This window comes from Geotrypetes seraphini, chromosome 6 (assembly GCF_902459505.1).
Source record: "Geotrypetes seraphini chromosome 6, aGeoSer1.1, whole genome shotgun sequence".
Classification (NCBI taxonomy): Eukaryota; Metazoa; Chordata; class Amphibia; order Gymnophiona; family Dermophiidae; genus Geotrypetes; species Geotrypetes seraphini.
In genome coordinates, this window is record NC_047089.1 from 14035577 (window position 1) to 14047772 (window position 12196).

General features: G+C 41.5%; 1 protein-coding gene across 3 annotated transcripts in view; it reads right to left on the minus strand.

The window, feature by feature from the left end:
• Positions 1-12196, minus strand: part of WNT11 (Wnt family member 11) — a 156679-nt gene that overhangs the window by 76652 nt on the left and 67831 nt on the right. The window lies entirely within an intron of this gene.

Consider the following 12196-nt stretch of genomic DNA (forward strand, 5'->3'; position numbering starts at 1 on the left):
TGTCATTTCTTTAATAAGACATTAACTTTTTTTTCTGAGGCCCTCCATGTACCTACAAATCCAAAATGTGGCCCTGCAAAGGTTTGAGTTTGAGACCGCTGCTCTAGAACTGTGGTTAAACTGGACTCTGGCATCCTTTGACGACACTCTTAAATATATCCACGTACGAATGTTTTCAAAATCCTTTTAGCTGCCTTTGGTCTCTCGCTTTCCCTAGTTTGCCTAGTCTCTTGTTTACATAGCTGGGTTTAAAAAGGGTTAGCACAAGTTCCTGGAGAAAAAGCCCAGAGTCTGAGGGACTGTCTGTTGGTGAACCTTCCTTTCCATCTTACCTCCTGTTTCTGTGAGCATCTAAACTGATTTTCTACCCTTCTGCCTTCCTGGAGAGTGCTCAGCTGTGTGGAATGATTGGCACCATCCCCTTGACTGAATCCTTTCCGAGGCGCACCACCAAAGGGGCACACCTAAGGGATGCCTTTTAGTGTGCTCCTTTTATGGGCATATTTGCCTGTTAATTAACTTACTTTAGAATTAAAATCATCATGCATTTAATATTGTACTTGCTTTTTGTTTCACAATGGGGTGGGTCTAGATCAGGGGAGTCCAACCTTTTGGCTTCCCTGGGCCGCACTGGCCGAAAAAAATGTTTCTGGGGCCGCGCAAACGCTGCAGCAAGACAGAGGAGGGAGCCGGCAAGACGGTAAACATCCAGGGGCAGCAGAGGAAAACACTGCATCGCTCCCGACCGGGGCCACACAAAATACTTCATGAGGCCGCAGGTTGGACACCCCTGGTCTAGATTATTCTCCATTAATAACAGCTACATCAGGTTTTACTGGTATTGATAACATTGATAATATTGGTTATAACAGGAAATAGATTTTCTGTATGTAAGCACCAAGTATAAAATTGCTCCTTGGGCATTTTAAAGTTACGTGCTCACTTGTTTACATTTGAATGCTTATTCCATATGTAACAAATTACAATTAATTAGAGATCTTAAAGCCGATTCTGATGCTGGCCTTGTCTTCATTACGGAGACACGGTTATCCAGTCATGACCCCATAGACTAGAAGTACTCTGCCTTCCGGGTTATGTAGGATTTTTCAGCTCTAGACCCGAAAAATGGGGAGATGGGAGTCCTGCGAGAACTGACGGCCACCATTCAGGGAGCGGTGCAGGCCCAGGAAGGAGCGTGAAAAGGTCGCTCCTGCCTTGTGCGTCGCTGGCCGTGAGATCTGAGGAAGCCGTCCAGCAAAAGAAGGGCTCAGTGCGGGGCAGGAGCGTGGAAAGCTCGCTCCTGCTGATACAATGCTGGACCACCAGGATTTAATAAGGTCCGGGGGGGAGGGGTGTGGTAAAAAATTGTTAAGTCGGCTGGGACGGATCCCTCCTGTCTCTGCCTACCACTAGACCACCAGAGGGGGGACAGGGTACAGAGCCTAGAAAACTAGAATAGTGCTTGAACCTTAAAGTCTCTCCTCATTTGTTAATGACAGTGATGATGGTTCTTAATGCCGCTGTTGACTTTACATGGTTGAAATATTATTCTGCTATATTTTATTAAATATATTAGTACATTACATTACATTACATTACATTCGGGATTTCTATTCCGCCATTACCTTGCGGTTCAAGGCGGATTACAAAAGGTTAGTTTAAGGACAGGATTACAATGAATTACAGAATTACAGAGTTAGAGAATTATAGAAATACAGAGTTACATAATTACAGAATTACATAATTACATGAATTATAATGAATAGCTAGATAGGTTAGATGTAGATCTTAAGGGCTTTTAGAGGTCGTGTTGTTATTGCTGTTTTAGGAATTTCTTGAAAAGTGTAGTACACCATTTGGTTCAGAATATTTTTTTTCTTGTTTTCCTCCTCTAAACCTAGGTGCGTCTTATGGTCAGGTGCATCTTATAGTGCAAAAGATATGGTAGTTCATTAGCCTGTCCACTTGACCTCTGTCTACCGTTTGTGCTTTAAGAACCCTCTTGCAGCAATAAAATTAATACAATTTGTGATCTGCTTAGGTTTTAAGCAAAATATAAATATTAAAAATGAATAAATAGGTGGCATCATATTTATGGTCAACAATTTTTGGAGACAAGATTTTTCTCCCCAGCGAAGGGCCAGATTGTTTTATCTTCGCTTATTAAATCCCTCGCTTTAGACCGTGTCATGCCTGCGAGTTACCATTCGATAGTCAACATCCAATTTTTTTGTTACAAAATTACTAGAAGCTGTAGTTTCTACGTAATTTTCTGGTTTATCTTGAACTTTACCATTCTTCAATCTTTTCAACACCGTTTCCAGCCATGCTATAGTACCGAGACCTTTCTTTTTATCTCTGACTTCATAAAGTGAGAGATTAGATCAGTAGAGGAAAATCAGCCGTTCTGATACAGCTTGACCCGTCTACAGCTTTTGACACAGCAGACCACAGCATTCTTTTGAGAACTGCTTTCAGATGTTGGACAGGGAGGCAAAGTTCTTGATTGGTTCTGCAAATTTCTAATCAGCCAGATCTTATGCTGTATGTGGTTTCAAAAAATTTTTTTTCACAATCTTGAACTCCTGATTGCAGGGTCCCTCAGGGGCCCCCCGTATTACCCTTGGTATTCAATGTTTATATGAGCTCTCTCAAATTTCTTTGTTTGGAGACTGGTGAATTCCTGTATATACTTATGCAGATGATGTCTTATGTTACAGAAAGTTTCAAAAGATGTCTATGGTCATCAATTATCCTTACCGTCAGTCCACTTACCCCTTCTTTTACAAAGGCACGCTACGCTTTTTAGCGCACTAAATGTTAATGCGTGCATGTTATCCTATGGACATGTCAGCTTTTAGCGCACGTGTTAATTTAGGACGTGCTAAATCCACGCTAAAACGCTTAGCGTGCCTTTGTAAAAGAGGGCCTTGGTGAGATTAACCTCTACACGTCATTCTGCGTTTTTTTGTTTTGTTTTCTGCTTCTGTACCTTATCTATGGAATTCGTTGCCATTAGAATTACGTAGTGAACTCTCATATATTAAAGGCTCCTTTTACTAAGGTGCACTAGCGTTTTTAGCACCGCGTGCTACGCTTCCAATGCCGGCGTTAAGATCTAGAGCGCACGGCAATGCAGCGCGCGTATTCCGAGCGTTAAAGCCCTAGCGCACCTTAGTAAAAGGAGCCCCAAATTTTGAACTCTGTTAAAAACTTATCTTTTTGGATTGGGACACTTAATTGCTTTTTCAATCAGGGGATATTTAGTATCATATTACTACAAATGCAGGGAGAGAGATTTGCAGTTGCTGCTTTTCATAATTGTATTTTAAGTTTTATAATCCTTTTTATCTATTTTAATTAGAATTTATTTTGTAATTTATTATTTTCTTTGTATTTTACATTCCTATTGATTATGGAGGTCTTTTGTTTTTTGTAAACGTAAGGAAGTTCTTTTTCACCCAGAGAGTGGTAGAAAACTGGAACGCTCTTCTGGAGTCAGTCATAGGGGAAAACACCCTCCAGGGATTCAAGACAAAGTTGGACATAACATAAGAACTGCCGCTGCTGGGTCAAACCCAGGGTCCATCGTTCCCAGCAGTCTGCTCACGTGGCAGCTCTCTGGTCAAAGACCAGCGCCCTAACTGAGACTAGCCCTACCCGCGTACGTTCCAGTTCAGCAGGAACTTGTCTTGAATCCCTGGAGGGTGTTTTCCCCTATGACAGACTCCAGAAGAGCGTTCCAGTTTTCTACCACTCTCTGGGTGAAGAAGAACTTCCTTACTTTCGTACGGAATCTATCCCCTTTCAATATGAACATAAGGAAGTTCTTCATTACCCAGAGAGTGGTAGAAAACTGGAACGCTCTTCCGGAGGCTGTTAAAGGGGAAAACACCCTTCAGGGATTCAAGACAAAGTTAGACAAGTTCCTGCTGAACAAGGACGTACGCTGGTAGGGCTAGTCTCAGTTAGGGCACTGGTTTTTGACCTAAGAGGCCGCCGCAGGAGCAGACTGCTGGGCACAATAGACCACTGGTCTGACCCAGCAGCGGCAATTCTTATGTTCTTATGATGTATCAAATAGTGGTCTATAAATACTAAAACATAAACAATTCTTTTTTTTTTTTTAAGTTCGTTGTATCTCTCAAACTCAATTATGGGCAAATCAATTGAATTTAAAATTGAATCCATCCAAAACTAAGGCCCCCTGTTATCAAGCTGCGTTAGGATTATTTATCGCCGGCTGCTGCGTTAAAAGCTCTGATGCACATAGGAATTCTATGTTTAATTTACTTTGTTTAAGATCTGTGCGTTGTCCATTTGATCCAAATCATTTTGCAATTTTGGTCTAATCAATTTTTGGTCTAATTATTTTATCTCAAGTTGACTACTATAATGGTGTCTATCGCGGCATCGATGTGGGTAAACTCAAGCGGCCAGAACTGATTCAAAACACTGCCGCTTGCTTGATTTTTAGCAAGTCTAAATTTGATCACATCTCTCCCTTTCAGGAGAAACCTCACTGGTTGTCCCTTCAGGCCAGGATTGATTTTAAGTGTTTGCGTCTATGAGCGTCAGGAGCAGCGCAGGCCATTCAGCGTGGCTAACTGCTATCGCAGTTTCGTAAAAGATGGGGTAAGTCTATATGTTATGACTATATTGTAAAAGCTTTTGAATACCAGCAACGGTTCCTTATCCAGCAGTAATCAGCGGCGTATGTGAAGGACTGAAGAAATAAGCCAGCAAGATAAGTCCCGCTTTATCAAACTAACATTGCAAGTAATCTGCTGATCTCAAGTTTGAAATATCTGTATTGTGTTGCAGACTTTAATTGAAGGGTGTGTCAGTATAGTCATTTACAGGCAGCGCAGGGCAATATCCCCATCTGTCTTTTCAGAAAAAAATGTTTTTTTGCAAATTTGTTGAATAAAAGAAACATATTTAAATAAGTTAGAACAGTGCAGTTAGGAGGGGGTTGGATGCCTATGATGGCAGCAGGAGCAGATGCAATTGGGAGCACACAAAAATTTTTATATCGAATAAACCCTAAATAGGGTGTATGGCTCCATCTCCTGAGGTAAGCCACTCCTTTAATAACAGTAATTAATTAAATAATAATAATAAAATAATAATATTTATAAAGAATATTCTTACAGCTCTATTTCATGTTCTAGTGGTTTTATAGGATATATATCGTAAAAGCTGAAATTTAATCCCCCTGTGTCCACCAAGATTGTATTTCCCACCAAAGTTTGTCCTGCTTATATGGTGAATGTACTCTTGTGACCCATTCTGGGCTCCTTTGGGAAGACGGGTTAAATAAATGAATGAATAAATGTAATCACTGCATATGAGAAAACAGTTTCACCAGACCAGTGTTTCTCAGCTCGGTCCTGGTTTTCAGGATATCCACAATGAACATGCGTAAACTTGATTTGCATACGCTGCCTCCATCATATGCAAATTTCTTCCATGCATGCTCATTGTGGATATTCCGAAAACCAGGACCGAGTTGAGAAACACTGCTTCTAATTTAAGAAGCAAAACTCAACAAATGGAATTAAAAATATTATACAAACGGGTGAATAAGTAAATGAGAGGACTGTATTCTATAGCAGCTAGAGCACAAAGCGATGTACTGGACGCCTCTGTTTAATTCATCCATAGGCGTCGGAACAGTGGCCTCCCCAAAACTTTGGTGCCCTCTCATGTCCGTGCATTCTACCTTAAGTCTTCGGCAGTCGCCACACGGCATCAATGAGCAGGCCTGCCCCACAACCCTTCATTCTACTTCCGGGGGCAGGCCTGCTCCTTGACACTGCACAACAGCTGCCCTAAGATTTAAAACTACAATGCCGGGAGGAGGTGGATAGGTGAGTCAGGAGAAATGCCGCAGGATTTCGCCGGGGCCAGGGCGGCGCTCCTGCTCCCCCCCCAAACAGGACAGCGTTCTGCTGCCCATGGATTAATCTGTTCACTGTGTGGTCTTGGGTAGGGTTACCAGACGTCCGGGGGTCCGGATGGCTTTTCAAAACCCGGCATTTTGTCTGGATTGTGAAAAGCCTCCCTCATACTTGCTGTCAAGCAGGAAGGCAACGCGATGACATCGCACGTGTGCGGGGCTGGGGCAGGGCTAGGGCATGATGGAGCGGGGATGGGTAGAATTGGGCGGGCCTGGGGGAGGGTCTAAGGGATCCAGGATTTTCCGAACGGAAAAATCTGGTAACTCTAACCTTGGGTAAATTGCATGACTTTCCTCAGACTCAGGCTTGTAAGATCTTGTATGGGCAGTAACCCTATGTACTGTTCATATATAAAATCAAGTATAAATTATTGCTGCTGGTTTGCCCCATAATATTTGATGGATTGCATATCACCCTATGTTGGGATGTCAAAGCTTCGCTCGGCAACACAGCAGAACTTGGCCAAACCATCGAGAAAAGAGCTAAATTTGCAGACAGTGAGAGCGGTAGTTTTTTTTTGCTAGCGTGCGCTAATCCGGTGCCTGCGCTAAAAAGGCTAGCGCCCCTTCGTGAAAGGAGCCCTCAGGCTTTCCCACCCCCTCCGCTCTAGCTATCAATGGAAAAAGGTTGAGTAAATTGAACCCTAAAGACTGGCCGAAGCCTGACCTACAGATCCATTAAATAGTGAATCTTCAATGAGAACTAAATTGAAACAGGCCAGACTTAAATAACCAAGAAATTAAGGGTGACTGGGTTACCATCTAATTGCATTTTACATAACTAGATTTTCCTCTCGTTGTTTACATATCTCCACCCCAGCCCAGATGGCATGCTTGGACAGCTCTCAATAATTATTGTCGGGCTGACGGATGTCTCATCCGAGATCATCCCTCAGCAGCACTTAGTGGACGGCTGTGTTTGCCAAAGGTCTTTCCTTCTTCCCTCGCTGGGTCTACGCATGTGTATCTCCTGCCTTACAGAAATGATTAGTAGTGGTCATCGTGATGCCTCGCCAACACTCCAGAGCCCCTCCAGAGCCAACAAGGAGAATATTTGAATCAGATTCTGCAATGAAATATTATCCCAGCATGACAGACTAAGCCACAGGGCAGGTCCAAAGACGCTGCAGTTGGAGAAGAGTAAAGGAACATGCACGGGGCAAAACTTTTTTGATTTGTTTCCAGTTCTTTTGGCCTTTTCCATTTTTTTGGGCTAGTTTTTTTTTAAATTTATTTAAATTTTTCATCAAATTTTTACAAGAAAAATAACAGTAAGGTATTATTAATATAACCCAAAAATACAATAGTGGAATAATTTTAACTAACTTCCTTAGACCACAAGTAAGAGAGGAGTATAGCCTAAACATTTAAAGAGAGAAAAATTCAATTCATGTAAAGGTAATAGGTAAGGCTTAACACTAATTCACAAATCGCCGTTACTTATTCATCAAGCTATCTTTTTCAGCTCCAAAAAGGATTTTAACTGATCTGGTGAAAAACTGGCTGGTCAAAATAATTATGTGCACTAATTGACTTGGGAACTCTTTTACTAAAGCTTAGCGTGTGCTCTTGGGCATTCATGTGTGCCACACGCTGTGGGGCTCATAATCCAAAAATTAAAACATCCAAAAGCCATCGTAAGTCAGCACTTGGATGCCCTAATCGCCGGGTCATCCGCGTGCCGATTCTCAAAGCCGTTTTTCTGGACATCCAGGGTGCTGAGGCTGTAGCTTTAACCACTGTGCCACACTCTCCTCCAATACAGTATCGGAAGTGAGCCAAGTAAAGGACAATCAAGCCACTGTGACATCACTGATGAGGTTGGCTCTTATTGGTGGAATGAGGCGTTATGACATCACAATACCAGCTTTGGTTATCAGAGGCTGAAACTTTTCACACTATTTATTTACTCAGTTTTCTATACCATTCTCCCAGGGAAGCTCAGAATGGTTTACATGAACTTATTCAGGTACTGAAGCATTTTTCCCTGTCTGTCCTGGGCTCACAATCTATCTAATGTACTTGGGGCAATGGGGGATTAAAGTGACTTGCCCAGGGTCATAAGGAGTAGCGTGGGATTTGAACCCACAACCTCAGGGTGCTGAGACTGTAACTCTAACCACTGCGCCACACTCTCTCCCATATAATAAGCGTTAGATTCTACATGGTCCATGTTTCGGCAAATGTGTGTTTGCCTTCATCAGGGGTCTATTTACCGACAACAACCGTCTGGATATGGTATACGGAAATACTACTATAATGAGCAGGCAAACCGCTACGAGAGAAGCCAGCTGGGGACGCCAACGCCAAGCACCAGCTGCCATCAGATTCGCTACATTGGACACTGGACTCTGTTGCTTTTCCTTTGGTTAGTGGAGGTTTGAGGTTTTCGTTTGTTTTTGCTTTTCGCACTTTATAACTTGGTCCTCTGACAAAGTCACTCTAGTTCGGATATATTATTGCAACCATGCTCCCTCTTTTAAGTTAAACTGCAAATGATTCACGTCAAGCTAAGAAAATGGGGAGCGGTGTTCTTCTGCGGAAGTCTACACCTGAGTAATTCCCTAAGCTTTACTTGTCCTGTTGTCTGTTAATGTTATATTGTAAGCTCTACCGAGCAGGGACCACTTCATAAATATGTTGTTTTACAGCACTGCGCATGCCTATCAGCGCTATAGAAATGTTATAAACTTCACTGGCTTCCGGTGATTTCTAGGATAAACTTTAAATGTACCTGCCTAATTTTCAAGATCCTACATGGCATTCTTTCTCCCCTAATCCCACTATCCTGGAATTCTTCGAGACCTGACACTACCAGATCCGCCCCACATACACAAACTATCTTTCCCCTCATTAAAAGGCATCATGTATGCAGGTAAATTAGGGAAATCCCTTTTCTTCAAATTCACTGAGCTTTGGAACAACCTCCCTGCCCCGCTGCGGAACATAGGCTCATTCCAATTATTCCGAAAGCATCTGAAAACCTGGCTTTTCTCCAAAATGTAAAGCTATCTATTGAAAACGTAAAGCTAGCTATCCTCTTCATAACCTCTAATTTCTTATTATGGCCTTCCCTCATTACCTGTAAACTGTGTCGAACTCTATCTTTATGGAGATAATGTGGTATACAAACTTAAGGTTTAGTTTAGCTTAGTTTCTCTTCCTCTCTCTCTTTTTCTCTCTCTCTCTTCCTCTTTTTATTTCTCTCTCTCTCTCTCTCTTCCTCTCTTTTTTTTCTCTCTCTCTTCCTCTTTTTTTTCTCTCTCTTCCTCTTGCTCTCTTTTTTTTCTCTCTCTCTCTCATTCTCATTAAAAGGCGTCATGTATGCAGGTAAATTAGGGAAATCCCTTTTCTTCAAATTCACTGAGCTTTGGAACAACCTCCCTGCCCCGCTGCGGAACCTAGGCTCATTCCAATTATACCGAAAGCATCTGAAAACCTGGCTTTTCTCCAAAATGTAAAGCTATCTATTTAAAATGTAAAGCTAGCTATCCTCTTCATAACCTCTAATTTCTTATTTTGTCCTTCCCTCATTTATTGAATTACCTGTAAACCGTGTCGAGCTCTATATTTATGTAGATGATGCGGTATACAAACTTAAGGTTTAGTTTAGTTTAGTTTTTCTTCCTCTCTTTTTTTCTCTCTATCTCTCTCTATCTCTTCCTCTCTTTTTTTTTTCTCTCTCTCTTCCTCTCTCTCTTTTTTCTCTCTCTTCCTCTCTTTTTTTTCTCTCTCTCTTCTTTTTTTCTCTCTTTCTCTTTCTCATTCTCATTAAAAGGCGTCAGGTACGCAGGGAAATTAGGGAAATACCTTTTCTTCAAATTCACTGAGCTTTGGAACAACCTCCCTGCCCCGTTGCGGAACCTAGGCTCATTCCAATTATTCCGAAAGCATCTGAAAACCTGGCTTTTCTCCAAAATGTAAAGCTATCTATTGAAAACGTAAAGCTAGCTATCCTCTTCATAACCTCTAATTTCTTATTATGGCCTTCCCTCATTACCTGTAAACTGTGTCGAACTCTATCTTTATGGAGATAATGCGGTATACAAACTTAAGGTTTAGTTTAGCTTAGTTTCTCTTCCTCTCTCTCTTTTTCTCTCTCTCTCTTCCTCTTTTTATTTCTCTCTCTCTCTCTCTTCCTCTCTTTTTTTTTTCTCTCTCTCTTCCTCTTTTTTTTCTCTCTCTTCCTCTTGCTCTCTTTTTTTTCTCTCTCTCTCTCCTTTTTTTTTTTCTCTCTCTCTCATTCTCATTAAAAGGCGTCATGTATGCAGGTAAATTAGGGAAATCCCTTTTCTTCAAATTCACTGAGCTTTGGAACAACCTCCCTGCCCCGCTGCAGAACCTAAGCTCATTCCAATTATACCAAAAGCATCTGAAAACCTGGCTTTTCTCCAAAATGTAAAGCTATCTATTGAAAATGTAAAGCTATCCATCCTCTTCATAACCTCTAATTTCTTATTATGTCCTTCCCTCATTTATTGAATTACCTGTAAACCGTGCCGAGCTCTATCTTTATGGAGATGATGCGGTATACAAACTTAAGGTTTAGTTTAGTTTAGTTTAGTAGTATTACACCAACACTGAAAATACTGGTGAAGAGAGAAAAGCCAGAAGTGGCCAATTTGAGATTCAGCAAGGGTTTCTGGACATATACAGAGGTAACCTATCAGACACAACTCCAGGCTAAGCATTAGCAGTGCCAGGTTTTGAACCTTGCTAAAGCTCCAGCTGACCTTGGCCAAGTTGGTTTGTTCTCCCTTGAGGCCTATTGTACACATGTAGACCCTTTGGGACAGGAAGACGCTCAACTAATTCACCTCAAACTACAGATGAAAAGATGTGAGCTAACTAAACATAAATGGCCATTATTGCAATTTTGATGTTATCCCAGGACAAACAGGCAGCATATTCTCACATGTTGATGATGTCATCCACGGAGCTCATCACGTGAGGACACTGCCCCTTTCCCTTAAGGATACTCCCGCACAAAACCAGGACCACCTTAGTTCTATCCAAAGGGGAAGTGATTCGGGAGGGATGGAGCCAGAAAGATAACTGCCAAAAAGTATAAAAGGCAGGGCCAGAGTTGGGTTAAGGAGGCCCAGGGAAGGAAGAAGTGGATCCTCAGTGTGTGCCTTCCCCAACTACAGAGAGAGAAAAAAGAAAGAGAGAGAGAGAGAGAGAAAGAAAGAGAGAGAGAGAAAAAAAGAAAGAGAGAGAGAAAAAAAGAGAAAGAGAGAGAAAGAAAGAGAGAAAAAGATAGAGAAAGAGAAAAAGAGAGAGAAAGAGAAAAAGAAAGAGAAAGAAAAAAAGAAAGAGAGAGAGAAAGAAAGAAAGAGAGAAAAAGAGAGAGAGAAAATGAAAGAGAGAGAAAGAGAAAAAGAGAGAGAGAGAGAGAAAAAAAGAAAGAGAAAGAAAAAAGAAAGAGAAAGAGAGAGAAAAAAGAGAGCGAGAAAGAGAGAGAGAGAAGACAGAAAAAAGAAAGAAAGAAAGAAAGAGAGAAAAAAGAAAGAAAGAGAAAAAAAAGAGTAAAAGAAAGAGAGAAAGAGAAAAAGAGAGAGAGAGAAAAAGAAAGAAAAAGAGAGAGAAAAAACAAAAGAAAGAGAGAAAAAAAGAAAGAGAAAGAGAGAAAGAAAAAAAGAAAGAAAGAGAAAAAGAGAGAGAGAAAAAACAAAGAGAAAGAAAAAAGAAAGAGAAAGAAAAAAAAAAAGAGAAAGAGAGGAAAAAAAGTAAGAGAAAGAGAAAAATAGAGAGCGAGAGAAAGAGAAAGATAGAGACAAAGAGAGAGAGTGAGAGAGAAAGAGAACGATAGAAAGAGAAAGAGAGAGAGAGAGAGAGAGAAAGAAAGAAAGAGACTGTGGTCTGACTGGAGCCAGACGAACGCTGGAGTACTTGAAAGAGAATGTAACCTATGTGTGGTGCCTGTCAGCCACAGGCCTAAATTCAGACTTCGTTGAATCTAAATAGACCTTAATCCTGAACCTATGAAGTAACAGGCTTTATCCTTTTTGAGTTAATAAAAAGTTTTGTTTTAGCTTTATGACCATGTCCGGTTGTGTCCACAGTCTCCCGCCCCCTCCTCCCCCCTCATTCATGCTACTACTAGCATTACCAGATTTTCATAAATGAAAATCCGGACCCCCCATGCCCTGCCCCCAGGCCCACCCATTCCGCCTGGGCCCACCCTGTGTCACCCCCTCAACCTGTTTGCTCGTCGGGACAGCATCTGCACAT